This window comes from Atractosteus spatula, chromosome 2, assembly GCF_055471065.1.
Source record: "Atractosteus spatula isolate fAtrSpa1 chromosome 2, fAtrSpa1.hap1, whole genome shotgun sequence".
Taxonomy (NCBI): Eukaryota; Metazoa; Chordata; class Actinopteri; order Semionotiformes; family Lepisosteidae; genus Atractosteus; species Atractosteus spatula.
Window position 1 is genome coordinate 26,114,569 of NC_142707.1, and position 18,290 is coordinate 26,132,858.

An 18,290-nucleotide genomic window follows, 5' to 3' on the forward strand; every position below is an offset into this window, starting at 1 on the left:
AGCACACTGACTCAGCCCTTAACCCCAGTGTGCAGAAATTGTCAAAACGTGTTTTTCAGCAGAAATAAACACGTTTTGGCAACTTTGGTCACCCCCATGTAAGTTATAGGGCAGGAACAGCACAGTTTTCAAAACGTGTTTTTCAGCCCGAAATAAACGCTTTTTCTCAGCCCTTGGAATCGCAGTGTAACTGCTTGGCTCAGAAGAGCACACTGAGTCAGCCCTTAACCCCAGTGATCAGAAATTGTCAAAACGTGTTTTTCAGCAGAAATAAACACGTTTTGGCAACTTTGGTCACCCCCATGTAAGTTATACGGCAGAAACAGCACAGTTTTCAAAACGTGTTTTTCAGCCCGAAATAAACGCGTTTTCTCAGCCCTTAGTATCGCAGTGTAACTGCCTGGCTCAGAAGAGCACACTGACTCAGCCCTTAACCCCAGTGTGCAGAAATTGTCAAAACGTGTTTTTCAGCAGAAATAAACACGTTTTGGCAACTTTAGTCACCCCCATGTAAGTTATAGGGCAGGAACAGCACAGTTTTCAAAACGTGTTTTTCAGCCCGAAATAAACGCGTTTTCTCAGCCCTTAGAATCGTAGTGTAACTGCCTGGCTCAGAAGAGCACACTGACTCAGCCCTTAACCCCAGTGTGCAGAAATTGTCAAAACGTGTTTTTCAGCAGAAATAAACACGTTTTGGCAACTTTGGTCACCCCCATGTAAGTTATAGGGCAGGAACAACACAGTTTTCAAAACGTGTTTTTCAGCCCGAAATAAACGCGTTTTCTCAGCCCTTAGAATCGCAGTGTAACTGCCTGGCTCAGAAGAGCACACTGACTCAGCCCTTAACCCCAGTGTGCAGAAATTGTCAAAACGTGTTTTTCAGCAGAAATAAACACGTTTTGGCAACTTTGGTCACCCCCATGTAAGTTATAGGGCAGGAACAGCACAGTTTTCAAAACGTGTTTTTCAGCCCGAAATAAACGCTTTTTTTCAGCACTTGGAATCACAGTGTAACTGCTTGGCTCAGAAGAGCACACTGAGTCAGCCCTACACCCCAGTGATCAGAAATTGTCAAAACGTGTTTTTCAGCAGAAATAAACACGTTTTGGCAACTTTGGTCACCCCCATGTAAGTTATAGGGCAGGAACAGCACAGTTTTCAAAACGTGTTTTTCAGCCCGAAATAAACGCGTTTTCTCAGCCCTTAGAATCGTAGTGTAACTGCCTGGCTCAGAAGAGCACACTGACTCAGCCCTTAACCCCAGTGTGCAGAAATTGTCAAAACGTGTTTTTCAGCAGAAATAAACACGTTTTGGCAACTTTGGTCACCCCCATGTAAGTTATAGGGCAGGAACAGCACAGTTTTCAAAACGTGTTTTTCAGCCCGAAATAAACGCTTTTTCTCAGCCCTTGGAATCGCAGTGTAACTGCCTGGCTCCGAAGAGCACACTGAGTCAGCCCTTAACCCCAGTGATCAGAAATTGTCAAAACGTGTTTTTCAGCAGAAATAAACACGTTTTGGCAACTTTGGTCTCCCCCATGTAAGTTATATGGCTGGAACAGCACAGTTTTCAAAACGTGTTTTTCAGCCCGAAATAAACGCTTTTTCTCAGCCCTTGGAATCGCAGTGTAACTGCCTGGCTCAGAAGAGCACACTGACTCAGCCCTTAACCCCAGTGATCAGAAATTGTCAAAACTTGTTTTTCAGCAGAAATAAACACGTTTTGGCAACTTTGGTCACCCCCATGTAAGTTATAGGGCAGGAACAGCACAGTTTTCAAAACGTGTTTTTCAGCCCGAAATAAACGCGTTTTCTCAGCCCTTAGAATCGTAGTGTAACTGCCTGGCTCAGAAGAGCACACTGACTCAGCCCTTAACCCCAGTGTGCAGAAATTGTCAAAACGTGTTTTTCAGCAGAAATAAACACGTTTTGGCAACTTTGGTCACCCCCATGTAAGTTATAGGGCAGGAACAACACAGTTTTCAAAACGTGTTTTTCAGCCCGAAATAAACGCGTTTTCTCAGCCCTTAGAATCGCAGTGTAACTGCCTGGCTCAGAAGAGCACACTGACTCAGCCCTTAACCCCAGTGTGCAGAAATTGTCAAAACGTGTTTTTCAGCAGAAATAAACACGTTTTGGCAACTTTGGTCACCCCCATGTAAGTTATAGGGTAGGAACAGCACAGTTTTCAAAACGTGTTTTTCAGCCCGAAATAAACGCGTTTTCTCAGCCCTTAGAATCGTAGTGTAACTGCCTGGCTCAGAAGAGCACACTGACTCAGCCCTTAACCCCAGTGTGCAGAAATTGTCAAAACGTGTTTTTCAGCAGAAATAAACACGTTTTGGCAACTTTGGTCACCCCCATGTAAGTTATAGGGCAGGAACAGCACAGTTTTCAAAACGTGTTTTTCAGCCCGAAATAAACGCGTTTTCTCAGCCCTTAGAATCGTAGTGTAACTGCCTGGCTCAGAAGAGCACACTGACTCAGCCCTTAACCCCAGTGTGCAGAAATTGTCAAAACGTGTTTTTCAGCAGAAATAAACACGTTTTGGCAACTTTGGTCACCCCCATGTAAGTTATAGGGCAGGAACAGCACAGTTTTCAAAACGTGTTTTTCAGCCCGAAATAAACGCTTTTTCTCAGCCCTTGGAATCGCAGTGTAACTGCCTGGCTCCGAAGAGCACACTGAGTCAGCCCTTAACCCCAGTGATCAGAAATTGTCAAAACGTGTTTTTCAGCAGAAATAAACACGTTTTGGCAACTTTGGTCTCCCCCATGTAAGTTATATGGCTGGAACAGCACAGTTTTCAAAACGTGTTTTTCAGCCCGAAATAAACGCTTTTTCTCAGCCCTTGGAATCGCAGTGTAACTGCCTGGCTCAGAAGAGCACACTGACTCAGCCCTTAACCCCAGTGATCAGAAATTGTCAAAACTTGTTTTTCAGCAGAAATAAACACGTTTTGGCAACTTTGGTCACCCCCATGTAAGTTATAGGGCAGGAACAGCACAGTTTTCAAAACGTGTTTTTCAGCCCGAAATAAACGCGTTTTCTCAGCCCTTAGAATCGCAGTGTAACTGCTTGGCTCAGAAGAGCACACAGAGTCAGCCCTTAACCCCAGTGATCAGAAATTGTCAAAACGTGTTTTTCAGCAGAAATAAACACGTTTTGGCAACTTTGGTCACCCCCATGTAAGTTATAGGGCAGGAACAGCACAGTTTTCAAAACGTGTTTTTCAGCCCGAAATAAACGCTTTTTTCAGCACTTGGAATCACAGTGTAACTGCTTGGCTCAGAAGAGCACACTGAGTCAGCCCTTAACCCCAGTGATCAGAAATTGTCAAAACGTGTATTTCAGCAGAAATAAACACGTTTTGGCAACTTTGGTCACCCCCATGTAAGTTATAGGGCAGGAACAACACAGTTTTCAAAACGTGTTTTTCAGCCCGAAATAAACGCGTTTTCTCAGCCCATGGAATCGCAGTGTAACTGCCTGGCTCAGAAGAGCACACTGACTCAGCCCTTAACCCCAGTGTGCAGAAATTGTCAAAACGTGTTTTTCAGCAGAAATAAACACGTTTTGGCAACTTTGGTCAACCCCATGTAAGTTATAGGGCAGGAACAGCACAGTTTTCAAAACGTGTTTTTCAGCCCGAAATAAACGCTTTTTTTCAGCACTTGGAATCACAGTGTAACTGCTTGGCTCAGAAGAGCACACTGAGTCAGCCCTTAACCCCAGTGATCAGAAATTGTCAAAACGTGTTTTTCAGCAGAAATAAACACGTTTTGGCAACTTTGGTCACCCCCATGTAAGTTATAGGGCAGGAACAGCACAGTTTTCAAAACGTGTTTTTCAGCCCGAAATAAACGCGTTTTCTCAGCCGTTAGAATCGCAGTGTAACTGCCTGGCTCAGAAGAGCACACTGACTCAGCCCTTAACCCCAGTGTGCAGAAATTGTCAAAACGTGTTTTTCAGCAGAAATAAACACGTTTTGGCAACTTTGGTCACCCCCATGTAAGTTATAGGGCAGGAACAGCACAGTTTTCAAAACGTGTTTTTCAGCCCGAAATAAACGCTTTTTCTCAGCCCTTGGAATCGCAGTGTAACTGCTTGGCTCAGAAGAGCACACTGAGTCAGCCCTTAACCCCAGTGATCAGAAATTGTCAAAACGTGTTTTTCAGCAGAAATAAACACGTTTTGGCAACTTTGGTCACCCCCATGTAAGTTATACGGCAGAAACAGCACAGTTTTCAAAACGTGTTTTTCAGCCCGAAATAAACGCGTTTTCTCAGCCCTTAGTATCGCAGTGTAACTGCCTGGCTCAGAAGAGCACACTGACTCAGCCCTTAACCCCAGTGTGCAGAAATTGTCAAAACGTGTTTTTCAGCAGAAATAAACACGTTTTGGCAACTTTAGTCACCCCCATGTAAGTTATAGGGCAGGAACAGCACAGTTTTCAAAACGTGTTTTTCAGCCCGAAATAAACGCGTTTTCTCAGCCCTTAGAATCGTAGTGTAACTGCCTGGCTCAGAAGAGCACACTGACTCAGCCCTTAACCCCAGTGTGCAGAAATTGTCAAAACGTGTTTTTCAGCAGAAATAAACACGTTTTGGCAACTTTGGTCACCCCCATGTAAGTTATAGGGCAGGAACAACACAGTTTTCAAAACGTGTTTTTCAGCCCGAAATAAACGCGTTTTCTCAGCCCTTAGAATCGCAGTGTAACTGCCTGGCTCAGAAGAGCACACTGACTCAGCCCTTAACCCCAGTGTGCAGAAATTGTCAAAACGTGTTTTTCAGCAGAAATAAACACGTTTTGGCAACTTTGGTCACCCCCATGTAAGTTATAGGGCAGGAACAGCACAGTTTTCAAAACGTGTTTTTCAGCCCGAAATAAACGCTTTTTTTCAGCACTTGGAATCACAGTGTAACTGCTTGGCTCAGAAGAGCACACTGAGTCAGCCCTACACCCCAGTGATCAGAAATTGTCAAAACGTGTTTTTCAGCAGAAATAAACACGTTTTGGCAACTTTGGTCACCCCCATGTAAGTTATAGGGCAGGAACAGCACAGTTTTCAAAACGTGTTTTTCAGCCCGAAATAAACGCGTTTTCTCAGCCCTTAGAATCGTAGTGTAACTGCCTGGCTCAGAAGAGCACACTGACTCAGCCCTTAACCCCAGTGTGCAGAAATTGTCAAAACGTGTTTTTCAGCAGAAATAAACACGTTTTGGCAACTTTGGTCACCCCCATGTAAGTTATAGGGCAGGAACAGCACAGTTTTCAAAACGTGTTTTTCAGCCCGAAATAAACGCTTTTTCTCAGCCCTTGGAATCGCAGTGTAACTGCCTGGCTCCGAAGAGCACACTGAGTCAGCCCTTAACCCCAGTGATCAGAAATTGTCAAAACGTGTTTTTCAGCAGAAATAAACACGTTTTGGCAACTTTGGTCTCCCCCATGTAAGTTATATGGCTGGAACAGCACAGTTTTCAAAACGTGTTTTTCAGCCCGAAATAAACGCTTTTTCTCAGCCCTTGGAATCGCAGTGTAACTGCCTGGCTCAGAAGAGCACACTGACTCAGCCCTTAACCCCAGTGATCAGAAATTGTCAAAACTTGTTTTTCAGCAGAAATAAACACGTTTTGGCAACTTTGGTCACCCCCATGTAAGTTATAGGGCAGGAACAGCACAGTTTTCAAAACGTGTTTTTCAGCCCGAAATAAACGCGTTTTCTCAGCCCTTAGAATCGTAGTGTAACTGCCTGGCTCAGAAGAGCACACTGACTCAGCCCTTAACCCCAGTGTGCAGAAATTGTCAAAACGTGTTTTTCAGCAGAAATAAACACGTTTTGGCAACTTTGGTCACCCCCATGTAAGTTATAGGGCAGGAACAACACAGTTTTCAAAACGTGTTTTTCAGCCCGAAATAAACGCGTTTTCTCAGCCCTTAGAATCGCAGTGTAACTGCCTGGCTCAGAAGAGCACACTGACTCAGCCCTTAACCCCAGTGTGCAGAAATTGTCAAAACGTGTTTTTCAGCAGAAATAAACACGTTTTGGCAACTTTGGTCACCCCCATGTAAGTTATAGGGCAGGAACAGCACAGTTTTCAAAACGTGTTTTTCAGCCCGAAATAAACGCTTTTTTTCAGCACTTGGAATCACAGTGTAACTGCTTGGCTCAGAAGAGCACACTGAGTCAGCCCTACACCCCAGTGATCAGAAATTGTCAAAACGTGTTTTTCAGCAGAAATAAACACGTTTTGGCAACTTTGGTCACCCCCATGTAAGTTATAGGGCAGGAACAGCACAGTTTTCAAAACGTGTTTTTCAGCCCGAAATAAACGCTTTTTTTCAGCACTTGGAATCACAGTGTAACTGCTTGGCTCAGAAGAGCACACTGAGTCAGCCCTTAACCCCAGTGATCAGAAATTGTCAAAACATGTTTTTCAGCAGAAATAAACACGTTTTGGCAACTTTGGTCACCCCCATGTAAGTTATAGGGCAGGAACAACACAGTTTTCAAAACGTGTTTTTCAGCCCGAAATAAACGCGTTTTCTCAGCCCTTGGAATCGCAGTGTAACTGCCTGGCTCAGAAGAGCACACTGACTCAGCCCTTAACCCCAGTGTGCAGAAATTGTCAAAACGTGTTTTTCAGCAGAAATAAACACGTTTTGGCAACTTTGGTCAACCCCATGTAAGTTATAGGGCAGGAACAGCACAGTTTTCAAAACGTGTTTTTCAGCCCGAAATAAACGCTTTTTTTCAGCACTTGGAATCACAGTGTAACTGCTTGGCTCAGAAGAGCACACTGAGTCAGCCCTTAACCCCAGTGATCAGAAATTGTCAAAACGTGTTTTTCAGCAGAAATAAACACGTTTTGGCAACTTTGGTCACCCCCATGTAAGTTATAGGGCAGGAACAGCACAGTTTTCAAAACGTGTTTTTCAGCCCGAAATAAATGCGTTTTCTCAGCCCTTAGAATCGCAGTGTAACTGCCTGGCTCAGAAGAGCACACTGACTCAGCCCTTAACCCCAGTGTGCAGAAATTGTCAAAACGTGTTTTTCAGCAGAAATAAACACGTTTTGGCAACTTTGGTCACCCCCATGTAAGTTATAGGGCAGGAACAGCACAGTTTTCAAAACGTGTTTTTCAGCCCGAAATAAACGCTTTTTCTCAGCCCTTGGAATCGCAGTGTAACTGCCTGGCTCCGAAGAGCACACTGAGTCAGCCCTTAACCCCAGTGATCAGAAATTGTCAAAACGTGTTTTTCAGCAGAAATAAACACGTTTTGGCAACTTTAGTCTCCCCCATGTAAGTTATATGGCTGGAACAGCACAGTTTTCAAAACGTGTTTTTCAGCCCGAAATAAACGCTTTTTCTCAGCCCTTGGAATCGCAGTGTAACTGCCTGGCTCAGAAGAGCACACTGACTCAGCCCTTAACCCCAGTGATCAGAAATTGTCAAAACTTGTTTTTCAGCAGAAATAAACACGTTTTGGCAACTTTGGTCACCCCCATGTAAGTTATAGGGCAGGAACAGCACAGTTTTCAAAACGTGTTTTTCAGCCCGAAATAAACGCGTTTTCTCAGCCCTTAGAATCGTAGTGTAACTGCCTGGCTCAGAAGAGCACACTGACTCAGCCCTTAACCCCAGTGTGCAGAAATTGTCAAAACGTGTTTTTCAGCAGAAATAAACACGTTTTGGCAACTTTGGTCACCCCCATGTAAGTTATAGGGCAGGAACAACACAGTTTTCAAAACGTCTTTTTCAGCCCGAAATAAACGCGTTTTCTCAGCCCTTAGAATCGCAGTGTAACTGCCTGGCTCAGAAGAGCACACTGACTCAGCCCTTAACCCCAGTGTGCAGAAATTGTCAAAACGTGTTTTTCAGCAGAAATAAACACGTTTTGGCAACTTTGGTCACCCCCATGTAAGTTATAGGGCAGGAACAGCACAGTTTTCAAAACGTGTTTTTCAGCCCGAAATAAACGCTTTTTTTCAGCACTTGGAATCACAGTGTAACTGCTTGGCTCAGAAGAGCACACTGAGTCAGCCCTACACCCCAGTGATCAGAAATTGTCAAAACGTGTTTTTCAGCAGAAATAAACACGTTTTGGCAACTTTGGTCACCCCCATGTAAGTTATAGGGCAGGAACAGCACAGTTTTCAAAACGTGTTTTTCAGCCCGAAATAAACGCGTTTTCTCAGCCCTTAGAATCGTAGTGTAACTGCCTGGCTCAGAAGAGCACACTGACTCAGCCCTTAACCCCAGTGTGCAGAAATTGTCAAAACGTGTTTTTCAGCAGAAATAAACACGTTTTGGCAACTTTGGTCACCCCCATGTAAGTTATAGGGCAGGAACAGCACAGTTTTCAAAACGTGTTTTTCAGCCCGAAATAAACGCTTTTTTTCAGCACTTGGAATCACAGTGTAACTGCTTGGCTCAGAAGAGCACACTGAGTCAGCCCTACACCCCAGTGATCAGAAATTGTCAAAACGTGTTTTTCAGCAGAAATAAACACGTTTTGGCAACTTTGGTCACCCCCATGTAAGTTATAGGGCAGGAACAGCACAGTTTTCAAAACGTGTTTTTCAGCCCGAAATAAACGCTTTTTTTCAGCACTTGGAATCACAGTGTAACTGCTTGGCTCAGAAGAGCACACTGAGTCAGCCCTTAACCCCAGTGATCAGAAATTGTCAAAACATGTTTTTCAGCAGAAATAAACACGTTTTGGCAACTTTGGTCACCCCCATGTAAGTTATAGGGCAGGAACAACACAGTTTTCAAAACGTGTTTTTCAGCCCGAAATAAACGCGTTTTCTCAGCCCTTGGAATCGCAGTGTAACTGCCTGGCTCAGAAGAGCACACTGACTCAGCCCTTAACCCCAGTGTGCAGAAATTGTCAAAACGTGTTTTTCAGCAGAAATAAACACGTTTTGGCAACTTTGGTCAACCCCATGTAAGTTATAGGGTAGGAACAGCACAGTTTTCAAAACGTGTTTTTCAGCCCGAAATAAACGCTTTTTTTCAGCACTTGGAATCACAGTGTAACTGCTTGGCTCAGAAGAGCACACTGAGTCAGCCCTTAACCCCAGTGATCAGAAATTGTCAAAACGTGTTTTTCAGCAGAAATAAACACGTTTTGGCAACTTTGGTCACCCCCATGTAAGTTATAGGGCAGGAACAGCACAGTTTTCAAAACGTGTTTTTCAGCCCGAAATAAACGCGTTTTCTCAGCCCTTAGAATCGCAGTGTAACTGCCTGGCTCAGAAGAGCACACTGACTCAGCCCTTAACCCCAGTGTGCAGAAATTGTCAAAACGTGTTTTTCAGCAGAAATAAACACGTTTTGGCAACTTTGGTCACCCCCATGTAAGTTATAGGGCAGGAACAGCACAGTTTTCAAAACGTGTTTTTCAGCCCGAAATAAACGCTTTTTCTCAGCCCTTGGAATCGCAGTGTAACTGCCTGGCTCCGAAGAGCACACTGAGTCAGCCCTTAACCCCAGTGATCAGAAATTGTCAAAACGTGTTTTTCAGCAGAAATAAACACGTTTTGGCAACTTTAGTCTCCCCCATGTAAGTTATATGGCTGGAACAGCACAGTTTTCAAAACGTGTTTTTCAGCCCGAAATAAACGCTTTTTCTCAGCCCTTGGAATCGCAGTGTAACTGCCTGGCTCAGAAGAGCACACTGACTCAGCCCTTAACCCCAGTGATCAGAAATTGTCAAAACTTGTTTTTCAGCAGAAATAAACACGTTTTGGCAACTTTGGTCACCCCCATGTAAGTTATAGGGCAGGAACAGCACAGTTTTCAAAACGTGTTTTTCAGCCCGAAATAAACGCGTTTTCTCAGCCCTTAGAATCGTAGTGTAACTGCCTGGCTCAGAAGAGCACACTGACTCAGCCCTTAACCCCAGTGTGCAGAAATTGTCAAAACGTGTTTTTCAGCAGAAATAAACACGTTTTGGCAACTTTGGTCACCCCCATGTAAGTTATAGGGCAGGAACAACACAGTTTTCAAAACGTGTTTTTCAGCCCGAAATAAACGCGTTTTCTCAGCCCTTAGAATCGCAGTGTAACTGCCTGGCTCAGAAGAGCACACTGACTCAGCCCTTAACCCCAGTGTGCAGAAATTGTCAAAACGTGTTTTTCAGCAGAAATAAACACGTTTTGGCAACTTTGGTCACCCCCATGTAAGTTATAGGGCAGGAACAGCACAGTTTTCAAAACGTGTTTTTCAGCCCGAAATAAACGCTTTTTTTCAGCACTTGGAATCACAGTGTAACTGCTTGGCTCAGAAGAGCACACTGAGTCAGCCCTACACCCCAGTGATCAGAAATTGTCAAAACGTGTTTTTCAGCAGAAATAAACACGTTTTGGCAACTTTGGTCACCCCCATGTAAGTTATAGGGCAGGAACAGCACAGTTTTCAAAACGTGTTTTTCAGCCCGAAATAAACGCGTTTTCTCAGCCCTTAGAATCGTAGTGTAACTGCCTGGCTCAGAAGAGCACACTGACTCAGCCCTTAACCCCAGTGTGCAGAAATTGTCAAAACGTGTTTTTCAGCAGAAATAAACACGTTTTGGCAACTTTGGTCACCCCCATGTAAGTTATAGGGCAGGAACAGCACAGTTTTCAAAACGTGTTTTTCAGCCCGAAATAAACGCTTTTTCTCAGCCCTTGGAATCGCAGTGTAACTGCCTGGCTCCGAAGAGCACACTGAGTCAGCCCTTAACCCCAGTGATCAGAAATTGTCAAAACGTGTTTTTCAGCAGAAATAAACAAGTTTTGGCAACTTTGGTCTCCCCCATGTAAGTTATATGGCTGGAACAGCACAGTTTTCAAAACGTGTTTTTCAGCCCGAAATAAACGCTTTTTCTCAGCCCTTGGAATCGCAGTGTAACTGCCTGGCTCAGAAGAGCACACTGACTCAGCCCTTAACCCCAGTGATCAGAAATTGTCAAAACTTGTTTTTCAGCAGAAATAAACACGTTTTGGCAACTTTGGTCACCCCCATGTAAGTTATAGGGCAGGAACAGCACAGTTTTCAAAACGTGTTTTTCAGCCCGAAATAAACGCGTTTTCTCAGCCCTTAGAATCGCAGTGTAACTGCTTGGCTCAGAAGAGCACACAGAGTCAGCCCTTAACCCCAGTGATCAGAAATTGTCAAAACGTGTTTTTCAGCAGAAATAAACACGTTTTGGCAACTTTGGTCACCCCCATGTAAGTTATAGGGCAGGAACAGCACAGTTTTCAAAACGTGTTTTTCAGCCCGAAATAAACGCTTTTTTCAGCACTTGGAATCACAGTGTAACTGCTTGGCTCAGAAGAGCACACTGAGTCAGCCCTTAACCCCAGTGATCAGAAATTGTCAAAACGTGTTTTTCAGCAGAAATAAACACGTTTTGGCAACTTTGGTCACCCCCATGTAAGTTATAGGGCAGGAACAACACAGTTTTCAAAACGTGTTTTTCAGCCCGAAATAAACGCGTTTTCTCAGCCCATGGAATCGCAGTGTAACTGCCTGGCTCAGAAGAGCACACTGACTCAGCCCTTAACCCCAGTGTGCAGAAATTGTCAAAACGTGTTTTTCAGCAGAAATAAACACGTTTTGGCAACTTTGGTCAACCCCATGTAAGTTATAGGGCAGGAACAGCACAGTTTTCAAAACGTGTTTTTCAGCCCGAAATAAACGCTTTTTTTCAGCACTTGGAATCACAGTGTAACTGCTTGGCTCAGAAGAGCACACTGAGTCAGCCCTTAACCCCAGTGATCAGAAATTGTCAAAACGTGTTTTTCAGCAGAAATAAACACGTTTTGGCAACTTTGGTCACCCCCATGTAAGTTATAGGGCAGGAACAGCACAGTTTTCAAAACGTGTTTTTCAGCCCGAAATAAACGCGTTTTCTCAGCCGTTAGAATCGCAGTGTAACTGCCTGGCTCAGAAGAGCACACTGACTCAGCCCTTAACCCCAGTGTGCAGAAATTGTCAAAACGTGTTTTTCAGCAGAAATAAACACGTTTTGGCAACTTTGGTCACCCCCATGTAAGTTATAGGGCAGGAACAGCACAGTTTTCAAAACGTGTTTTTCAGCCCGAAATAAACGCTTTTTCTCAGCCCTTGGAATCGCAGTGTAACTGCTTGGCTCAGAAGAGCACACTGAGTCAGCCCTTAACCCCAGTGATCAGAAATTGTCAAAACGTGTTTTTCAGCAGAAATAAACACGTTTTGGCAACTTTGGTCACCCCCATGTAAGTTATAGGGCAGGAACAACACAGTTTTCAAAACGTGTTTTTCAGCCCGAAATAAACGCGTTTTCTCAGCCCTTAGAATCGCAGTGTAACTGCCTGGCTCAGAAGAGCACACTGACTCAGCCCTTAACCCCAGTGTGCAGAAATTGTCAAAACGTGTTTTTCAGCAGAAATAAACACGTTTTGGCAACTTTGGTCACCCCCATGTAAGTTATAGGGCAGGAACAGCACAGTTTTCAAAACGTGTTTTTCAGCCCGAAATAAACGCTTTTTTTCAGCACTTGGAATCACAGTGTAACTGCTTGGCTCAGAAGAGCACACTGAGTCAGCCCTACACCCCAGTGATCAGAAATTGTCAAAACGTGTTTTTCAGCAGAAATAAACACGTTTTGGCAACTTTGGTCACCCCCATGTAAGTTATAGGGCAGGAACAGCACAGTTTTCAAAACGTGTTTTTCAGCCCGAAATAAACGCGTTTTCTCAGCCCTTAGAATCGTAGTGTAACTGCCTGGCTCAGAAGAGCACACTGACTCAGCCCTTAACCCCAGTGTGCAGAAATTGTCAAAACGTGTTTTTCAGCAGAAATAAACACGTTTTGGCAACTTTGGTCACCCCCATGTAAGTTATAGGGCAGGAACAGCACAGTTTTCAAAACGTGTTTTTCAGCCCGAAATAAACGCTTTTTCTCAGCCCTTGGAATCGCAGTGTAACTGCCTGGCTCCGAAGAGCACACTGAGTCAGCCCTTAACCCCAGTGATCAGAAATTGTCAAAACGTGTTTTTCAGCAGAAATAAACACGTTTTGGCAACTTTGGTCTCCCCCATGTAAGTTATATGGCTGGAACAGCACAGTTTTCAAAACGTGTTTTTCAGCCCGAAATAAACGCTTTTTCTCAGCCCTTGGAATCGCAGTGTAACTGCCTGGCTCAGAAGAGCACACTGACTCAGCCCTTAACCCCAGTGATCAGAAATTGTCAAAACTTGTTTTTCAGCAGAAATAAACACGTTTTGGCAACTTTGGTCACCCCCATGTAAGTTATAGGGCAGGAACAGCACAGTTTTCAAAACGTGTTTTTCAGCCCGAAATAAACACGTTTTCTCAGCCCTTAGAATCGTAGTGTAACTGCCTGGCTCAGAAGAGCACACTGACTCAGCCCTTAACCCCAGTGTGCAGAAATTGTCAAAACGTGTTTTTCAGCAGAAATAAACACGTTTTGGCAACTTTGGTCACCCCCATGTAAGTTATAGGGCAGGAACAACACAGTTTTCAAAACGTGTTTTTCAGCCCGAAATAAACGCGTTTTCTCAGCCCTTAGAATCGCAGTGTAACTGCCTGGCTCAGAAGAGCACACTGACTCAGCCCTTAACCCCAGTGTGCAGAAATTGTCAAAACGTGTTTTTCAGCAGAAATAAACACGTTTTGGCAACTTTGGTCACCCCCATGTAAGTTATAGGGCAGGAACAGCACAGTTTTCAAAACGTGTTTTTCAGCCCGAAATAAACGCTTTTTTTCAGCACTTGGAATCACAGTGTAACTGCTTGGCTCAGAAGAGCACACTGAGTCAGCCCTACACCCCAGTGATCAGAAATTGTCAAAACGTGTTTTTCAGCAGAAATAAACACGTTTTGGCAACTTTGGTCACCCCCATGTAAGTTATAGGGCAGGAACAGCACAGTTTTCAAAACGTGTTTTTCAGCCCGAAATAAACGCGTTTTCTCAGCCCTTAGAATCGTAGTGTAACTGCCTGGCTCAGAAGAGCACACTGACTCAGCCCTTAACCCCAGTGTGCAGAAATTGTCAAAACGTGTTTTTCAGCAGAAATAAACACGTTTTGGCAACTTTGGTCACCCCCATGTAAGTTATAGGGCAGGAACAGCACAGTTTTCAAAACGTGTTTTTCAGCCCGAAATAAACGCTTTTTCTCAGCCCTTGGAATCGCAGTGTAACTGCCTGGCTCCGAAGAGCACACTGAGTCAGCCCTTAACCCCAGTGATCAGAAATTGTCAAAACGTGTTTTTCAGCAGAAATAAACACGTTTTGGCAACTTTGGTCTCCCCCATGTAAGTTATATGGCTGGAACAGCACAGTTTTCAAAACGTGTTTTTCAGCCCGAAATAAACGCTTTTTCTCAGCCCTTGGAATCGCAGTGTAACTGCCTGGCTCAGAAGAGCACACTGACTCAGCCCTTAACCCCAGTGATCAGAAATTGTCAAAACTTGTTTTTCAGCAGAAATAAACACGTTTTGGCAACTTTGGTCACCCCCATGTAAGTTATAGGGCAGGAACAGCACAGTTTTCAAAACGTGTTTTTCAGCCCGAAATAAACGCGTTTTCTCAGCCCTTAGAATCGCAGTGTAACTGCTTGGCTCAGAAGAGCACACAGAGTCAGCCCTTAACCCCAGTGATCAGAAATTGTCAAAACGTGTTTTTCAGCAGAAATAAACACGTTTTGGCAACTTTGGTCACCCCCATGTAAGTTATAGGGCAGGAACAGCACAGTTTTCAAAACGTGTTTTTCAGCCCGAAATAAACGCTTTTTTCAGCACTTGGAATCACAGTGTAACTGCTTGGCTCAGAAGAGCACACTGAGTCAGCCCTTAACCCCAGTGATCAGAAATTGTCAAAACGTGTTTTTCAGCAGAAATAAACACGTTTTGGCAACTTTGGTCACCCCCATGTAAGTTATAGGGCAGGAACAACACAGTTTTCAAAACGTGTTTTTCAGCCCGAAATAAACGCGTTTTCTCAGCCCATGGAATCGCAGTGTAACTGCCTGGCTCAGAAGAGCACACTGACTCAGCCCTTAACCCCAGTGTGCAGAAATTGTCAAAACGTGTTTTTCAGCAGAAATAAACACGTTTTGGCAACTTTGGTCAACCCCATGTAAGTTATAGGGCAGGAACAGCACAGTTTTCAAAACGTGTTTTTCAGCCCGAAATAAACGCTTTTTTTCAGCACTTGGAATCACAGTGTAACTGCTTGGCTCAGAAGAGCACACTGAGTCAGCCCTTAACCCCAGTGATCAGAAATTGTCAAAACGTGTTTTTCAGCAGAAATAAACACGTTTTGGCAACTTTGGTCACCCCCATGTAAGTTATAGGGCAGGAACAGCACAGTTTTCAAAACGTGTTTTTCAGCCCGAAATAAACGCGTTTTCTCAGCCGTTAGAATCGCAGTGTAACTGCCTGGCTCAGAAGAGCACACTGACTCAGCCCTTAACCCCAGTGTGCAGAAATTGTCAAAACGTGTTTTTCAGCAGAAATAAACACGTTTTGGCAACTTTGGTCACCCCCATGTAAGTTATAGGGCAGGAACAGCACAGTTTTCAAAACGTGTTTTTCAGCCCGAAATAAACGCTTTTTCTCAGCCCTTGGAATCGCAGTGTAACTGCTTGGCTCAGAAGAGCACACTGAGTCAGCCCTTAACCCCAGTGATCAGAAATTGTCAAAACGTGTTTTTCAGCAGAAATAAACACGTTTTGGCAACTTTGGTCACCCCCATGTAAGTTATACGGCAGAAACAGCACAGTTTTCAAAACGTGTTTTTCAGCCCGAAATAAACGCGTTTTCTCAGCCCTTAGTATCGCAGTGTAACTGCCTGGCTCAGAAGAGCACACTGACTCAGCCCTTAACCCCAGTGTGCAGAAATTGTCAAAACGTGTTTTTCAGCAGAAATAAACACGTTTTGGCAACTTTAGTCACCCCCATGTAAGTTATAGGGCAGGAACAGCACAGTTTTCAAAACGTGTTTTTCAGCCCGAAATAAACGCGTTTTCTCAGCCCTTAGAATCGTAGTGTAACTGCCTGGCTCAGAAGAGCACACTGACTCAGCCCTTAACCCCAGTGTGCAGAAATTGTCAAAACGTGTTTTTCAGCAGAAATAAACACGTTTTGGCAACTTTGGTCACCCCCATGTAAGTTATAGGGCAGGAACAACACAGTTTTCAAAACGTGTTTTTCAGCCCGAAATAAACGCGTTTTCTCAGCCCTTAGAATCGCAGTGTAACTGCCTGGCTCAGAAGAGCACACTGACTCAGCCCTTAACCCCAGTGTGCAGAAATTGTCAAAACGTGTTTTTCAGCAGAAATAAACACGTTTTGGCAACTTTGGTCACCCCCATGTAAGTTATAGGGCAGGAACAGCACAGTTTTCAAAACGTGTTTTTCAGCCCGAAATAAACGCTTTTTTTCAGCACTTGGAATCACAGTGTAACTGCTTGGCTCAGAAGAGCACACTGAGTCAGCCCTACACCCCAGTGATCAGAAATTGTCAAAACGTGTTTTTCAGCAGAAATAAACACGTTTTGGCAACTTTGGTCACCCCCATGTAAGTTATAGGGCAGGAACAGCACAGTTTTCAAAACGTGTTTTTCAGCCCGAAATAAACGCGTTTTCTCAGCCCTTAGAATCGTAGTGTAACTGCCTGGCTCAGAAGAGCACACTGACTCAGCCCTTAACCCCAGTGTGCAGAAATTGTCAAAACGTGTTTTTCAGCAGAAATAAACACGTTTTGGCAACTTTGGTCACCCCCATGTAAGTTATAGGGCAGGAACAGCACAGTTTTCAAAACGTGTTTTTCAGCCCGAAATAAACGCTTTTTCTCAGCCCTTGGAATCGCAGTGTAACTGCCTGGCTCCGAAGAGCACACTGAGTCAGCCCTTAACCCCAGTGATCAGAAATTGTCAAAACGTGTTTTTCAGCAGAAATAAACACGTTTTGGCAACTTTGGTCTCCCCCATGTAAGTTATATGGCTGGAACAGCACAGTTTTCAAAACGTGTTTTTCAGCCCGAAATAAACGCTTTTTCTCAGCCCTTGGAATCGCAGTGTAACTGCCTGGCTCAGAAGAGCACACTGACTCAGCCCTTAACCCCAGTGATCAGAAATTGTCAAAACTTGTTTTTCAGCAGAAATAAACACGTTTTGGCAACTTTGGTCACCCCCATGTAAGTTATAGGGCAGGAACAGCACAGTTTTCAAAACGTGTTTTTCAGCCCGAAATAAACGCGTTTTCTCAGCCCTTAGAATCGCAGTGTAACTGCTTGGCTCAGAAGAGCACACAGAGTCAGCCCTTAACCCCAGTGATCAGAAATTGTCAAAACATGTTTTTCAGCAGAAATAAACACGTTTTGGCAACTTTGGTCACCCCCATGTAAGTTATAGGGCAGGAACAGCACAGTTTTCAAAACGTGTTTTTCAGCCCGAAATAAACGCTTTTTTTCAGCACTTGGAATCACAGTGTAACTGCTTGGCTCAGAAGAGCACACTGAGTCAGCCCTTAACCCCAGTGATCAGAAATTGTCAAAACGTGTTTTTCAGCAGAAATAAACACGTTTTGGCAACTTTGGTCACCCCCATGTAAGTTATAGGGCAGGAACAACACAGTTTTCAAAACGTGTTTTTCAGCCCGAAATAAACGCGTTTTCTCAGCCCTTGGAATCGCAGTGTAACTGCCTGGCTCAGAAGAGCACACTGACTCAGCCCTTAACCCCAGTGTGCAGAAATTGTCAAAACGTGTTTTTCAGCAGAAATAAACACGTTTTGGCAACTTTGGTCAACCCCATGTAAGTTATAGGGCAGGAACAGCACAGTTTTCAAAACGTGTTTTTCAGCCCGAAATAAACGCTTTTTTTCAGCACTTGGAATCACAGTGTAACTGCTTGGCTCAGAAGAGCACACTGAGTCAGCCCTTAACCCCAGTGATCAGAAATTGTCAAAACGTGTTTTTCAGCAGAAATAAACACGTTTTGGCAACTTTGGTCACCCCCATGTAAGTTATAGGGCAGGAACAACACAGTTTTCAAAACGTGTTTTTCAGCCCGAAATAAACGCGTTTTCTCAGCCCTTGGAATCGCAGTGTAACTGCCTGGCTCAGAAGAGCACACTGACTCAGCCCTTAACCCCAGTGTGCAGAAATTGTCAAAACGTGTTTTTCAGCAGAAATAAACACGTTTTGGCAACTTTGGTCACCCCCATGTAAGTTATATGGCTGGAACAGCACAGTTTTCAAAACGTGTTTTTCAGCCCGAAATAAACGCTTTTT